The sequence below is a fragment of the Pleurodeles waltl genome, chromosome 7 (assembly GCF_031143425.1).
Source record: "Pleurodeles waltl isolate 20211129_DDA chromosome 7, aPleWal1.hap1.20221129, whole genome shotgun sequence".
NCBI lineage: Eukaryota > Metazoa > Chordata > Amphibia > Caudata > Salamandridae > Pleurodeles > Pleurodeles waltl.
The window spans coordinates 77,637,330-77,650,753 of record NC_090446.1 but is presented as its reverse complement, the minus strand read 5'-3'; the positions used below and the strand labels follow the sequence as shown (position 1 = coordinate 77,650,753).

Here is a 13,424-nt window from a genome sequence, read left to right as displayed (position 1 = left end):
GCAAGACTATTTTTCACAAATACACCTATAATGTGTGATAATTTACAGGATATAGGCAAAGTAAAAGAGTGTACATGAAGAGAAAACTAAGGGTCTCATTACGAGTTTGGCAGGCCGACAGTCCTAGGGCTGCCAGATTACAAGTTCCCCATGGGGCTGGCACGACTGGTGGGTGAAGGCAGAGGGCAGTAGAATGGAGACTCTGCCACCCATGCTCCCATACCTGTCGGCAACAATGGGCAGACTGTGCTCATGCACCACGCTGCGTAAGGAACACAGTGTGCCCCCAAACCCCATATTTTATGGAGGGCTCACATGGGGTCCCAGTTTTGGGCCCCTTACCTGCCTGACCACCAAGCTTCCAATGGTGGTGTGTTCACCCGTTAAAAGCTTGGCAGTCTGGCAGGTCCTAATAGTCATGACGGTCCCAATGCTAGGATCTCCAATAAGACGCCGCGGTCCCCGCCCTACTGATTATGGCAGTGTTGGCATAACACTGGCAGTCTTTTGGCAGTCCAACCACCAAACTCGTATTACGGCGGTCTAACCGTCAAAGTTGTGGCATTCTGACAGCCACCATGACAGTCCATGGACCGCCAAACTTGTAAAGAGGCCCTAAGTTACTTTGACACAAACCAGAGAATCAAAATATAAGCAAGCTTCTCCTGGGTTAATGGACCACATTTGTGTCTCTAATAAAACTAAGGAAACTCGTAAAGCAGGTGGTAGCTTTCTTGGGAATTGGAGCATCTGACTTATCCTAACTATATATTGATTATTAGTCATGACTGGAACTGGTAACTGATTAATATGAACAATCTATTCATTCATTTCTATATTTTGGTGTCTAGAAGTACAAGTGCTACATGTAATCATTTGGCTATTTTGGCCTCAAGGGTTTTGAAAAAAATGCACAGCAGCTACAATAATAATTAGGAGGTGCAAAACTTCTCCAACATTCTGTAGTAGAGGGTCCCTGCTCTTTGAGGAGTTCAGTTGAACATGGGCTTCAAAGTTTCAATTTTGGGATGTTTGCAGATTTTAATGTAGCTTCGGGAACAACAGTTGATTAAGAAGATTGTAGCTGTAACTCATGAACCCTCATGAACATACAACCCTGGACCAACAAAAAACACTGGCAAAGATCTCTGGGCCTGATTATGAGTTTGGTGGTCTTACTGCGGGACTGGTCCCAAGTACTCTTTGGAGTCGGCGGCCTCTCTCCTGCCACATTCGGGTGTCACCGGTGGCCCAGCGGTGCTGTTTCTGAAGGTAAGGGACCAGTGCAGGAGGCGGTCAGCAATTCAGAAATATATTTTCATATGTGTCGATGCAGGTGGGTACGTTTTGACTAAATAAGTGTAAAATGTACACATATGCATGATACATGTGAAAAAACGAACTTGTACAAGTACTTTTCGATTGCTGGAGTCCAGACCATATGTGCCCAATCCAGTCAATAGCAGAAAAGTGTGAAACATACTTATGGGGGAGCTTGCATCCCATTTTCTTTGATCCCACTATCTCGAAATAGGCGGTCTTCCTGCCACAGTCGGCTCGACAGAAAGGCACTTTGTAATCTGGATGGCGGGAACCTTGTCTGTATCTCCCTCTAACAGCTGCTTTCCCCATGCTGCTGTCAAGGTGGTCGGCGAACGGCTGACGGAGTCGGCGGGACTCCAGTGATCTCCCATTCAGCAACCTGCAAACATCGTAATTCAGCAGGCAGACTGCCAAGCTGGTGGCCTGGAATCCAATACTGTTCGATGGTGGTACCCTTTCCTACAACCTGGTAATCAGGTCCTCTGTGTCTATGCCTTACGGACTTTGATGTTTGAGCTCTTCTAATGTAAAGAATCAAGGAATCTGAGGATACAGATATTATAGTCATTTCTGAAGAGACTTTATGATAAAAAAATCATTGTAATTTTAAGGCTTTCACTTGTCTTGTTGAACTGACATGAATAGATGAATTCAAGGTCAAATATAGATATTGATTCTTATGGGACAGATTAATACATTTTAATGAGATAAGGAAAGGAGATGAAATATGTAATGCATTCCATATTTAATACATGAAATAGTTGCACCCCAAAAATCATGTTTAGAGATTGAATGTAGGGGCAAGGTGGGTTACTGGTAGAGTGGATAGAAGCAGCCCTGGGCCCAAAGTATCAGTACATCCATTTTATTTGGGATTCTATGCAAATATGTTGTTTAATGTTAAAATAAATCTAAATTATGAAACCATTTTTAATTTTTTTTAGAATTTAGTGTTGAACTCATTTTAAAATTAAGTTAAACCTTTAAATGTTTATTCAAAAAATAATTTAGATGAATTTAGCACTTAACGTTTAACAAAATGTAATTCATATAAAAGTATAATTACACTGTGGGAAGTTTTTTTATTATTCTTTGGGAAATATTATTCAGAAATTAAATACATATATTTAAATTAAATAATTAATAAACATTTCCTTAGTTAACCTGCTTTAGCATTTTATTATATACGTTTGCAGTTAATAAATAATTTGTTATGTTATGGTGTATATTATTAAAATATTTATAATATTGTTCTAAAAAAATAATAAATTGTTAATACATTTTATTTTAGGAAGTTCTTCACCAAAGTAGTGGTGACCTTCACATAAATGTGAAAAGTTACTAGTAGTGACTTTACACTCGTAAATTTACTCTTAATTGTCTACAACCACTGGTTTCACAGGTTGTAAAAAGGTAAGACCAAAGTCTCCAGCCCGGCGGCTGTTACCACCCTGGCGGACGGAGTGGTACATTGGCGGTTTGGCCAAACCACCAATGTCATAATTTGGGAAAAGGTACCGCCAGCCTGTTGGCAGTACCTTTCCCCAAATTACCGCCGTCAGCCAGAGTCGTAATGATCCCCTTAATTCCTAAAATCCAGATTTAGAAAACAAAACACTTGATACCAAGTTGACTGGAAAGGTGAGTTCCTGGCCACATCAAGTTTACATCCTAGTGCATCAGGGTCCTGCCTCACTGGACGTTGGGTGCACTGAGGCACGTGTAAACACCAAGCCACATGATACATTAAAACACTGGCCAGATGCGTTGTTGTTCATGTGCAATTAAGGCCCTCATTATGAATGGGCTGGAAAATGTCCCCAATTGTCCCAACCCATGAATGTACTGGATTTTCCCCACCTTCTGAGTTATTGACAACAGAGGATATTCTGTATCTCCAAGGGTTAGGATGTAGGAAAGTGTCTCTTTTGACATGGGCACCCCCCCGCCACACTCTTTTTGCCTGGTATCTGGTGTAAATTAGACTGAAAGTGCACTGGGTTCCTGCTAACCAGGTCCCCAGTGCCAGATCTCTTTCCCTAAAACTGTACAGTTGTTTTCCCAATTGGCAAGAACTTTACCCATTTCAAATACAAGTGCTGGACAGGTCAGTACGAGTTCCCCAGCTACATGATGGCTTCACTGAAGATAGGGATGTTTGGTATCAAACATCTTTTACTGGTGAGCCCACACTGATGCCAGTGTTGGATTTACCAATACACAGATCCAGAGGGCACCTTAGAGGTACCCCTCTGGACACCTACAAACATAAGCCTCCACTGGGAGGGGGTGTTAGCACCTCCACCAGGCATGATGGACATTCCAAGTCGGGGAGCTTTAAATCAATCAAATCAAATCAAAAAACATTTATAAAGCGCGCTACTCACCCGTGAGGGTCTCAAGGCGCTAGGGGGAGGGGGTTACGGCTGCTCGAAGAGCCAGGTCTTGAGTTGCCTCCGGAAAGCGAGGTGGTCCTGGGTGGTCCTGAGGTTGGTGGGGAGGGAATTCCATGTCTTGGCCGCCAGGTAGGAGAAGGATTTCCCACCTGCCGTGGTGCGGCGGATGCGAGGGACGGCGGCGAGTGCGAGGTTGGCGGAGCGAAGTTGACGGATGGGCGTGTAGAAGCTGAGGCGACGGTTGAGGTATTCAGGTCCCTTGTTGTGGAGGGCTTTGTGTGCGTGGGTGAGGAGCCGGAAGGTGATCCTTTTGTTGACGGGAAGCCAGTGCAGGTGTCTCAGGTGGGCGGAGCTGTGGCTGTTGCGGGGTATGTCGAGGACGAGGCGGGCGGAGGCGTTTTCTATTCGCTGCAGACGTTTCTGGAGTTTAGCGGTGGTTCCTGCGTAAACCGTAAAGGCCTGGCCACCTTTGTAATAAGACCCAGGTCACTCCAAATGGTGGATGTTGGAAAATGGGTTATTGGTAAGGGCAGGTAGGTACCTACACCTAGCAACAAGCCACTAACCTCCACTTAGGTCCAGTTAGGTCTCAGTAAATTAACCCCAGCTCAACCCTTGGTAGCTTGGCAACGAGCGTCAAGGCTTAACTTAGGAGACAGTGTGTAAAGCATTCAAATATCACAAAACAGTAATTAAATAAAACACAGGAAACAGTTTAAAAATCCAAAACCAATTTATAAAAATAGTTTATATTTTTATCTTTAAAATGACACCAAAACGAATAAAATCGGATATAGGGAACTGGAGATATGAATTTTTAAAGAATTATTATTTTTCTAGCGCTTAGAAACAAAAAGCGCCAATCGGGTCATCTGGTTGCACCTTGACCGGGGCAAAGTCAAAGTTTCAGGCCGACCGCGATGGAGCCCTGCTCGGCTACAGGTCGTGGGAGGCCTCGGTTAAAAAGTTACCTTCTGACTTAGGGGGTGATTCCGAGACTGACGGGCGGCGGAGGCCGCCCGCCAGTCTTCCCCCGACAATATACCGCTCCGCGGTCGCAAGACCGCGGGGCGTATTTTGAGATTTGCCCTGGGCTGGCGGGCGGCCGCCAAAAGGCCGCCCGCCAGCCCAGGGCAAATCTACCTTCCCACGAGGACGCCGGCTCCGAATGGAGCCGGCGTAGTGGGAAGGTGCGACGGGTGCAGTTGCACCCGTCGCGTATTTCAGCGTCTACTTTGCAGACACTGAAATACTTTGCGGGGCCCTCTTACGGGGGCCCCTGCAGTGCCCATGCCATTGGCCACTGCAGGTGCCCCCAGGGGCCCCGCGGCACCCCCTACCGCCATCCTGTTCCTGGCGGGAGACCCGCCAGGAACAGGATGGCGGTAGGGGGTGTGGCGTGAGACCCGCCAGGAACAGGATGGCGGTAGGGGGTGTCAGAATCCCCATGGCGGCGGAGCGGATTCACCCGAGCAGCGGAAAGTCGGCGGGAGACCGCCGACTTTCCGTTTCTGACCGCGGCTGAACCGCCGCGGTCAGAATGCTCGAGGGAGCTCCGCCAGCCTGTTGGCGGTGCTCCCGTGGTCGGTGACCCTGGCGGTCACCGGCCGCCAGGGTCAGAATGACCACCTTAGTCTTTATTTTGAAGATTTTCTTCAGCGGGACGAACCTGCCAGTCCAATCCGACCTCCTGGAGCCCTTCTCCGGATACGGGATTCCTCTGTGGAGATTTTTACCTTCGGACTTAGTCGTTTTTTCGAGGTGAAAATCCTTCGACCGGGGTAAACCTGGATCTTGATCCGACGTCCATGGAGCCCTTCTCGGATACGATGGCTGGGAGGTCCCGGTCAACTTTTTACCTTCGGACTAAGTCTCTTTTTCGGAGATTTTTCTTTACCGGGACAAACCACAAAGTCAGGCCGGGTCGTGGTTGAGGCAAGCCGGCTAGAATTTCCGCGGCGGGTCGGTCCCTCTATGGAGCTTTTTTACAAAAATTCTCAAATCTTCTCCAAACTTCTGGGGCTTCACCCAGATGTTCTTTTAAGGTTCTTTTGGGGTCCACAGCTCACCCCAAGGGTCCAGAGGTTCTGAGATGGTCCTTGGGGGGGTGCAGACTACAACTCCCAGAATGCACCTGGCGCAAACTCCTTTTTGGCCACTGGACAGTGCTCAGCTGGTCACTTTCTTCAGGAGTTGGTGGAGGGGACTCTGGATAGCAATTTTTCACCTGTAGCAAACAGGGAGTCCCTCCTTGAACCAGTTGAAGCCTGGCAAAGTCCTTCTTGTGGTGAAGCCCAAGTGTGCAGCTGGTGCAGTCCTTCTGAGTGCAGGTTCCAGGAGCAGGCCAGGGGTCCAGCAGGGCAGTCCTTCTTCTCCTTTAGTTCTTTTCTTGTTGAAATCTGGTGGGGATCTGAGGTGTGGGTGCAGGTCTGCCAGTTTTATCCTTGCTCCTGGGTGAAAAGCAGGGGGGTCCTGGTTCTCCAATCAGGTACAGGGTCGTCCCCCTGTGATGACCACTTCCTGGGAAGTGTGGCAAAAATCCATCCCTGAAGGCAACATTCTCTAAAAATCCAACATGGCTGAATCTGATTTTTGGAGGTTACCTCTGGCTGAGCCCACCCACTGGTGTGGCTAAAAATCATAAACACACCCCTCTCCTGCCCTCTCCTAATCTAATCAAGGGGGCACCTAGTTGTCTGGGGTTGTAGGATGTGGGGGTGTTGCTGGTTGCTCCAAATGTCCTTCTCTGCCTTTGAAGACCAGTTTGGCAGCCCTCCCCCTTCCTGCCTCACCATCTGCTGAGGGGAGATTCTCTCCCACAGGCACATTCCTTTGTGTGAAGCCAGGCCACTTCACACCTCATCAAGGCAGCTTGGCTAAGCTGCTGCAGGCTGGCCAATCAGAGCACAGCAGCAAAAACAATGCAGGGCTGAAATTGGCAACTTTTTAGGTAAAGTCTAAAACTTTTTACCTGAACAAGTTATATCAAATCCAACAACTGGAAGTTGTGGGATTTATTACAACAATTAATTTGATACCAAATTCTTGGTATGCATCTTTTAAGGAGACTTTAAAATTTAAAACAAAGTCTCCCCATTCTAGCCTATGAAGGCCATTTACTTCAATGAGGGAAAAACGAATTTGGCTGTTTTTACCTCACCAGGGTTTATAAATCTATTTTTATAAAGTCCCTGCTTATAGTTACATGGCACCCAGCCCTAGGGGCACATAGGGCACACCTTAGGGGTGACTTATATGTAAAAATAAGGTAGTTTAAGACTTTGGAACTACTTTTAATTCCAAAGTCGAATTTGCATATAACTTTAATTTAAAAGCAGCCAGCAAGGCAGGCCTGCCTTTAAAATGACACTGGGCACCTCAGCAGTGCACCTATGGGTGCACAACCTATGCTGTGGTCCCTAAACCTACATGCCCTACCATATACTAGGGACATATAGGTAGGTTAACTTAGCCAATTATAATTAGCCTAATTTGCATATCCATTTTACACAGAACACAGGCCCAGGGACTGGTTAGCAGTACCCAGGGCACCATCAGAGTCAGGAAAACACCAGCATCAAGTGGAAAATGGGGGCAAAAGGTTAGGGGGCCTCTGCAATCAGCCCTGTTTTCTCACACAAGCCCCCCCCCAGCCCACACGCCCAGGAGACTCAGCCCAACCCTGGGAGAGTCTTCCTGGCTTGTTAGGCGAGGAAGACAGTGAAGAAAACTGGCTGTCCCTTTGCAGGGCCTACTCTGCCTTACATCCTCCTGTCATGGTCACTCCCTCTGGGTAGTGAAGTCATCCCAACAGTGAAAGGACCCATCTCAAACTGAAACTTCCCTCTAGGAGGGTCTTCCTCCTCTCTCTCTGCCAACTTGGGTAGTGAGGTGCCCACCTCCCCTACTCCTAACTTTGCTAGGGCAACACCTAGCTTACCCAAAGAGGTCACCCAACACTTGAGCAACCCCACCATGACCAATAGGTTCAGGGGGCCTACTTTGCTATTGGCCCTGGGGTCTGCCTCCCAGGCCAAGTACAGTGCTGCCAGGAAGGCTAGCACCCAGCAGAGGCTACTGACAGCTGTCAGTACCCAGAACCACACCCTAAGCTCTCCACTGACAGGTGGCTGAGCTGCTTTAGGGGCAACTTTGGGGTCCTGGCACCCCTCTTGCTGTCTAGAGTGGGGAGCTACCACCTCCTGTGGCAGACACCCTCCTTCCACTCTGCCTTCTGTCCGTGCAGGGGCAACACCCTACATCTGGACAGCTGCCTGACTACTCAGGACCTCCTTGGGGTCAGGTGAGGCCTCACCAGTGCCAATTCTGGGCTCCCCCCCTACTGGGGCAGAAGGCCTTTGGCTCCCTGGAACTCTCTTTAAGAGTGGCCTACCCTTCCTTTTCTTCTTTCCTTTTCTTGGGGACCCCTGTCTCCTAACTGTAGGGACTGACTCCCCAGGACTTTGGTTTGGGGGGGCGCCCTGGGCGACCGCCCCATCTGGGACCAGACCCACCTCTGGGAGGTCATTGCCCAGGATACAATCCAGGGGGAGGTCAGCACTGACTACCACCCTAAACCAGTCAAGGATACCCTCCCTCTCTAGGGGCACTATGGCTACAGGTTTGGAGGTGACCTCCCCTGTGGCTATCCTGACTTTCCTTGTCTCTCCTGGGACATACATGTCTGGGGTCACTAACCGGTCACTCACTATAGTGTGACTGGCAGAGGTGTCTCTCAGGCCAGTGGTAGGGATCCCATTCACCTGAATGGGGTGGAAGTGCCTACTTCCACCCTCAGGGATCACCAGCTTACCATCTGGTCCTGTCTCCCAGCTCAATGCTAGGAGGACTTCATCATCTGAGGAGTCCTCCTCCATGGCTACACTGGACAGCCCAGTGCTAACCACCTTCTTTGGACAGGCTGCATCTCCTCTGAAGTGACCTGTCTGCTGACAGTGAAAGCAAGCCCTACTGTCCAAGAGCTTTTTTAACCCTGGGTCTCCCTGTCTCTGCTTGTCAGAGTGGGAGTGGGATTTACTCTCCTCCTTCTTAGGGTTCTGGGGTACAGAGGGAGTCTCTGTGGTGGGCTTACCACCTCCCTCCTTAGGTTTTTGGGGACCTGACCCCCCCTTCTTGGAGTCTCCCCCCTGGGACTTGACAACCACCCTGGTTCTCAACCACTCATCAGCTGCCTCCCCTAGCTCTCTAGGGTTGGTCTGCTTAGAGTCCACTAGATGCTGGCGTAACCTTTCTTGGGTACGATTGGTCAAGATGTGCTCTCTCATGATCAGATTGTATAACCCCTCATAAGTATTTACTTTGTTACCAATAATCCAGCCCTCTAGTGCCTTTAGTGAGGTGTCTACAAAGTCAACCCAAGACTGGGTACTGACCTTCTGGGTGTCCCTGAACTTCATTCTATACTGCTCTGGGGTCAGACCAAACTTCTTGGTTAAGCACCTCTTCATACTAGGGTACAAATCTGCCTCCTCCCCCCTTAAGGTCAGAAGCCTATCCCTCCCTGAGTTGGGGACCAACTCCCACAAAAGGGAACCCCAGTATTGAGGCCTAACCCTTCTCATTTGGAGTGCCCTCTCAAAGGCCTCCAACCATTTGTCTATTTCATCCCCCTCTACATAAGCAGGAACCACCCCCTTGGGTAATCTGGGGCAAACTCCCCCACCCATGGACACCTCAACTTCTCTGTCGCTGCCACCATCTCTTTTCTCTTTCTTTGCCCACTTTTTCTTTTCTAGGGCCAGCTTGTCTGCTTCCAAAGCTATGTATACTAGCTGGGCCTCCAGCTCTCTTTCTCTGATGGATGGGTTCTCTCCTCCTGAAAGGACCCCCTTCCCACCACTAGCTTTGAGTCTGCCCCTAGTGACTGTATGTACTGAGGACCGTTCTTCCTCATCCTCACTTAGGCTCAGATGCCCTCCCTCCCCTGAGTGGTTAGAGCTAGCATCCTCCCCTGTTTCTTCCTCCTCTGGAGCTTCCTCTGGGCCTACCTCTTGGGCCTCAGCCCATGCTGTCAGGGATTTGATCAGGACTTGCTTCCTGAGGTCAGTGGTTGCAGGCAACCCTCTTTCAGTACACAACCCCCTAAGCTGGACTACTGTCAGTGTGGGTAGGCTAGCCAGATCAAGCTCCATGGTTCCCTGGTTTTGTGTCAACAAAAACTTTTTGCAAAAATTGGAAACAAGAATTTAGAAAAATTACAAAAATTCAATAATTTAAATTAATCCAAATTAATTTAAAAAAAAAAACATTAAAAAAAAATGTTTTTGCACTAGGACAATTTAAAGGATTTTTAATTTGCTTTACTTAAAACTGTAACGTGATACTGCACACAAGTACAGGTTCCCACTGCTGCCACCAAAAATGTTGGAAAATGGGTTATTGGTAAGGGCAGGTAGGTACCTACACCTAGCAACAAGCCACTAACCTCAATTTAGGTCCAGTTAGGTCTCAGTAAATTAACCCCAGCTCAACCCTTGGTAGCTTGGCAACGAGCATCAAGGCTTAACTTAGGAGACAGTGTGTAAAGCATTCAAATATCACAAAACAGTAATTAAATAAAACACAGGAAACAGTTTAAAAATACAAAACCAATTTATAACAATAGTTTATATTTGTATCTTTAAAATGACACCAAAACAAATAAAATCGGATAAAGGGAACCGGAGATATGAATTTTTAAAGAATTATTATTTTTCTAGCGCTTAGAAACAAAAAGCGCCAATCGGGTCATCTGGTTGCACCTCGACCGGGGCAAAGTCAAAGTTTCAGGCCGACCGCGATGGAGCCCTGCTCGGCTACAGGTCGCAGGAGGCCTCGGTTAAAAAGTTACCTCCTGACTTAGTCTTTATTTTGAAGATTTTCTTCAGCGGGACGAACCTGCCAGTCCAATCCGACCTCCTGGAGCCCTTCTCCGGATACGCGATGCTGGATTCCTCGGTGGAGATTTTTACCTTCGGACTTAGTCGTTTTTTCGAGGTGAAAATCCTTCGACCGGGGTAAACCTGGATCTTGATCCGACGTCCATGGAGCCCTTCTCGGATACGATGGCTGGGAGGTCCCGGTCAACTTTTTACCTTCGGACTTAGTCTCTTTTTCAGAGATTTTTCTTTACCGGGACGAACCACCAAGTCAGGCCGGGTCGCGGTTGAGGCAAGCCGGCTAGAATTTCCGCGGCGGGTCGGTCCCTCTATGGAGCTTTTTTACAAAAATTCTCAAATCTTCTCCAAACTTCTGGGGCTTCACCCAGATGTTCTTTTAAGGTTCCTTTGGGGTCCACAGCTCACCCCAAGGGTCCAGAAGTTCTGAGATGGTCCTTGGGGGATGCGGACTACAACTCCTAGAATGCACCTGGCGCAAACTCCTTTTTGGCCACTGGACAGTGGTCAGCTGGTCACTTTCTTCAGGAGTTGGTGCAGGGGACTCTGGGTAGCAATTTTTCACCTGTAGCAAACAGGGAGTCCCTCCTTAAACCAGTTGAAGCCAGGCAAAGTCCTTCTTGTGGTGAAGCCCAAGTGTGCAGCTGGTGCAGTCCTTCTGAGTGCAGGTTCCAGGTGCAGGCCAGGGGTCCAGCAGGGCAGTCCTTCTTCTCCTTTAGTTCTTTTCTTGTTGAAATCTGGTGGGGATCTGAGGTGTGGGTGCAGGTCTGCCAGTTTTATCCTTGCTCCTGGGTGAAAAAGCAGGGGGGTCCTGGTTCTCCAATCAGGTACAGGATCGTCCCCCTGTGATGACCACTTCCTGGGAAGTGTGGCAATAATCCATCCCAGAAGGCAACATTCTCTAAAAATCCAACATGGCTGAATCTGATTTTTGGAGGTTACCTCTGGCTGAGCCCACCCACTGGTGTGGCTAAAAATCATAAACACACCCCTCTCCTGCCCTCTCCTAATCTAATCAAGGGGGCACCTAGTTGTCTGGGGTTGTAGGATGTGGGGGTGTTGCTGGTTGCTCCAAATGTCCTTCTCTGCCTTTGAAGACCAGTTTGGCAGCCCTCCCCCTTCCTGCCTCACCATCTGCTGAGGGGAGATTCTCTCCCACAAGCACATTCCTTTGTGTGAAGCCAGGCCACTTCACACCTCATCAAGGCAGCTGAAATTGGCAACTTTTTAGGTAAAGTCTAAAACTTTTTACCTGAACAAGTTATATTAAATCCAACAACTGGAAGTTGTGGGATTTATTACAACAATTAATTTGATACCAAATTCTTGGTATGCATCTTTTAAGGAGACTTTAAAATTTAAAACAAAGTCTCCCCATTCTAGCCTATGAACGCCATTTACTTCAATGAGGGAAAAACGAATTTGGCTGTTTTTACCTCACCAGGGTTTATAAATCTATTTTTATAAAGTCCCTGCTTATATTTACATGGCACCCAGCACTAGGGGCATAGGGCACACCTTAGGGGTGACTTATATGTAAAAATAAGGTAGTTTAAGACTTTGGAACTACTTTTAATTCCAAAGTCGAATTTGCATATAACTTTAATTTAAAAGCAGCCAGCAAGGCAGGCCTGCCTTTAAAATGACACTGGGCACCTCAGCAGTGCACCTATGGGTGCACCACCTATGCTGTGGTCCCTAAACCTACATGCCCTACCATATACTAGGGACATATAGGTAGGTTAACTTAGCCAATTATAATTAGCCTAATTTGCATATCCATTTTACACAGAGCACAGGCCCTGGGACTGGTTAGCAGTACCCAGGTCACCATCAGAGTCAGGAAAACACCAGCATAAAGTGGAAAATGGGGGCAAAAAGTTAGGGGGCCTCTGCAATCAGCCCTGTTTTCTCACAGTGGAAATGACCGACCCCCTTGCCCTGACCCCATTTCTTGGTAGCAAGACAGGTGGGAAAATTAGGCAGATTAGAAGGTGTGCCCACTTCATGCTAGTACCACCCCTAAGGTGGATGAGCTGAAGTGGACACCACTTTTCAAATTCCTCCCTCTTGGTTTGAAAGAAATTAGGCCACTAGAGTCATGGTTATGCCCACTTCCAGAGGAAGTGGTCACAGAAAGGGTGTATCACCCTAAAAGTGGCCAACCCATTGGCTGCCACCTGTCACTCCCTGTAACACCCCTTAATTAAGTATTTAGGTGGTATCCCAGAACCCCAGAATGCAGATCCTGATGAACTAGGAAGACAAAGGGCAAAGAGAAGATGCACCAGCAGAAGAGGAAAAGAAGAGGCAGCTGACCTTGTACCAACCCCGCTGGCCTGTCTGCATTCCTTGACAGACTCTGCACCAGGAGATGGCTTGACCGCCTGCCTTCGATAAAGGCTCAGGACTCCTGTGAGCAGTGGACCTGCTCCCCAACCAACTCCAAAGAAAGGACTCTGCACTATCTTTCTAAAGAAAGGACCCTGCAGCCCCCGGAACAGCAAAGACCTGACATCTGGAGTCACCACTGCACCTGCCATTCACGGCCCAAAGTGAGGCGGACCACAGGTGCCAACAAGGTTCCCCAGCTGTCTAAAGTCCAAGTCCATTGTGGTTTTAGCCCTCCTGGACTCCCTGAAGTCGCCTGATGACTCTGCACGCAGGCCCTTTCTCCTGCGTCTTATGTGGTGATAGAAACCCGTTGCCTCAAGCAAACACTACAACTATTGCCACTGGCCCAAGTTGAAATGGACATTCTCCAACTCTCCTGAGCTTGAGTCCATTGTGGTTTCACCCCTCCTGGACA

The 13,424-nt window shown here is 48.2% G+C and overlaps 1 protein-coding gene across 5 annotated transcripts in view; it reads right to left on the bottom strand.

Annotated features, from left to right (window-relative positions):
• Window positions 1-13,424, bottom strand: part of MFAP5 (microfibril associated protein 5) — a 137,611-nt gene that overhangs the window by 48,463 nt on the left and 75,724 nt on the right. The window lies entirely within an intron of this gene.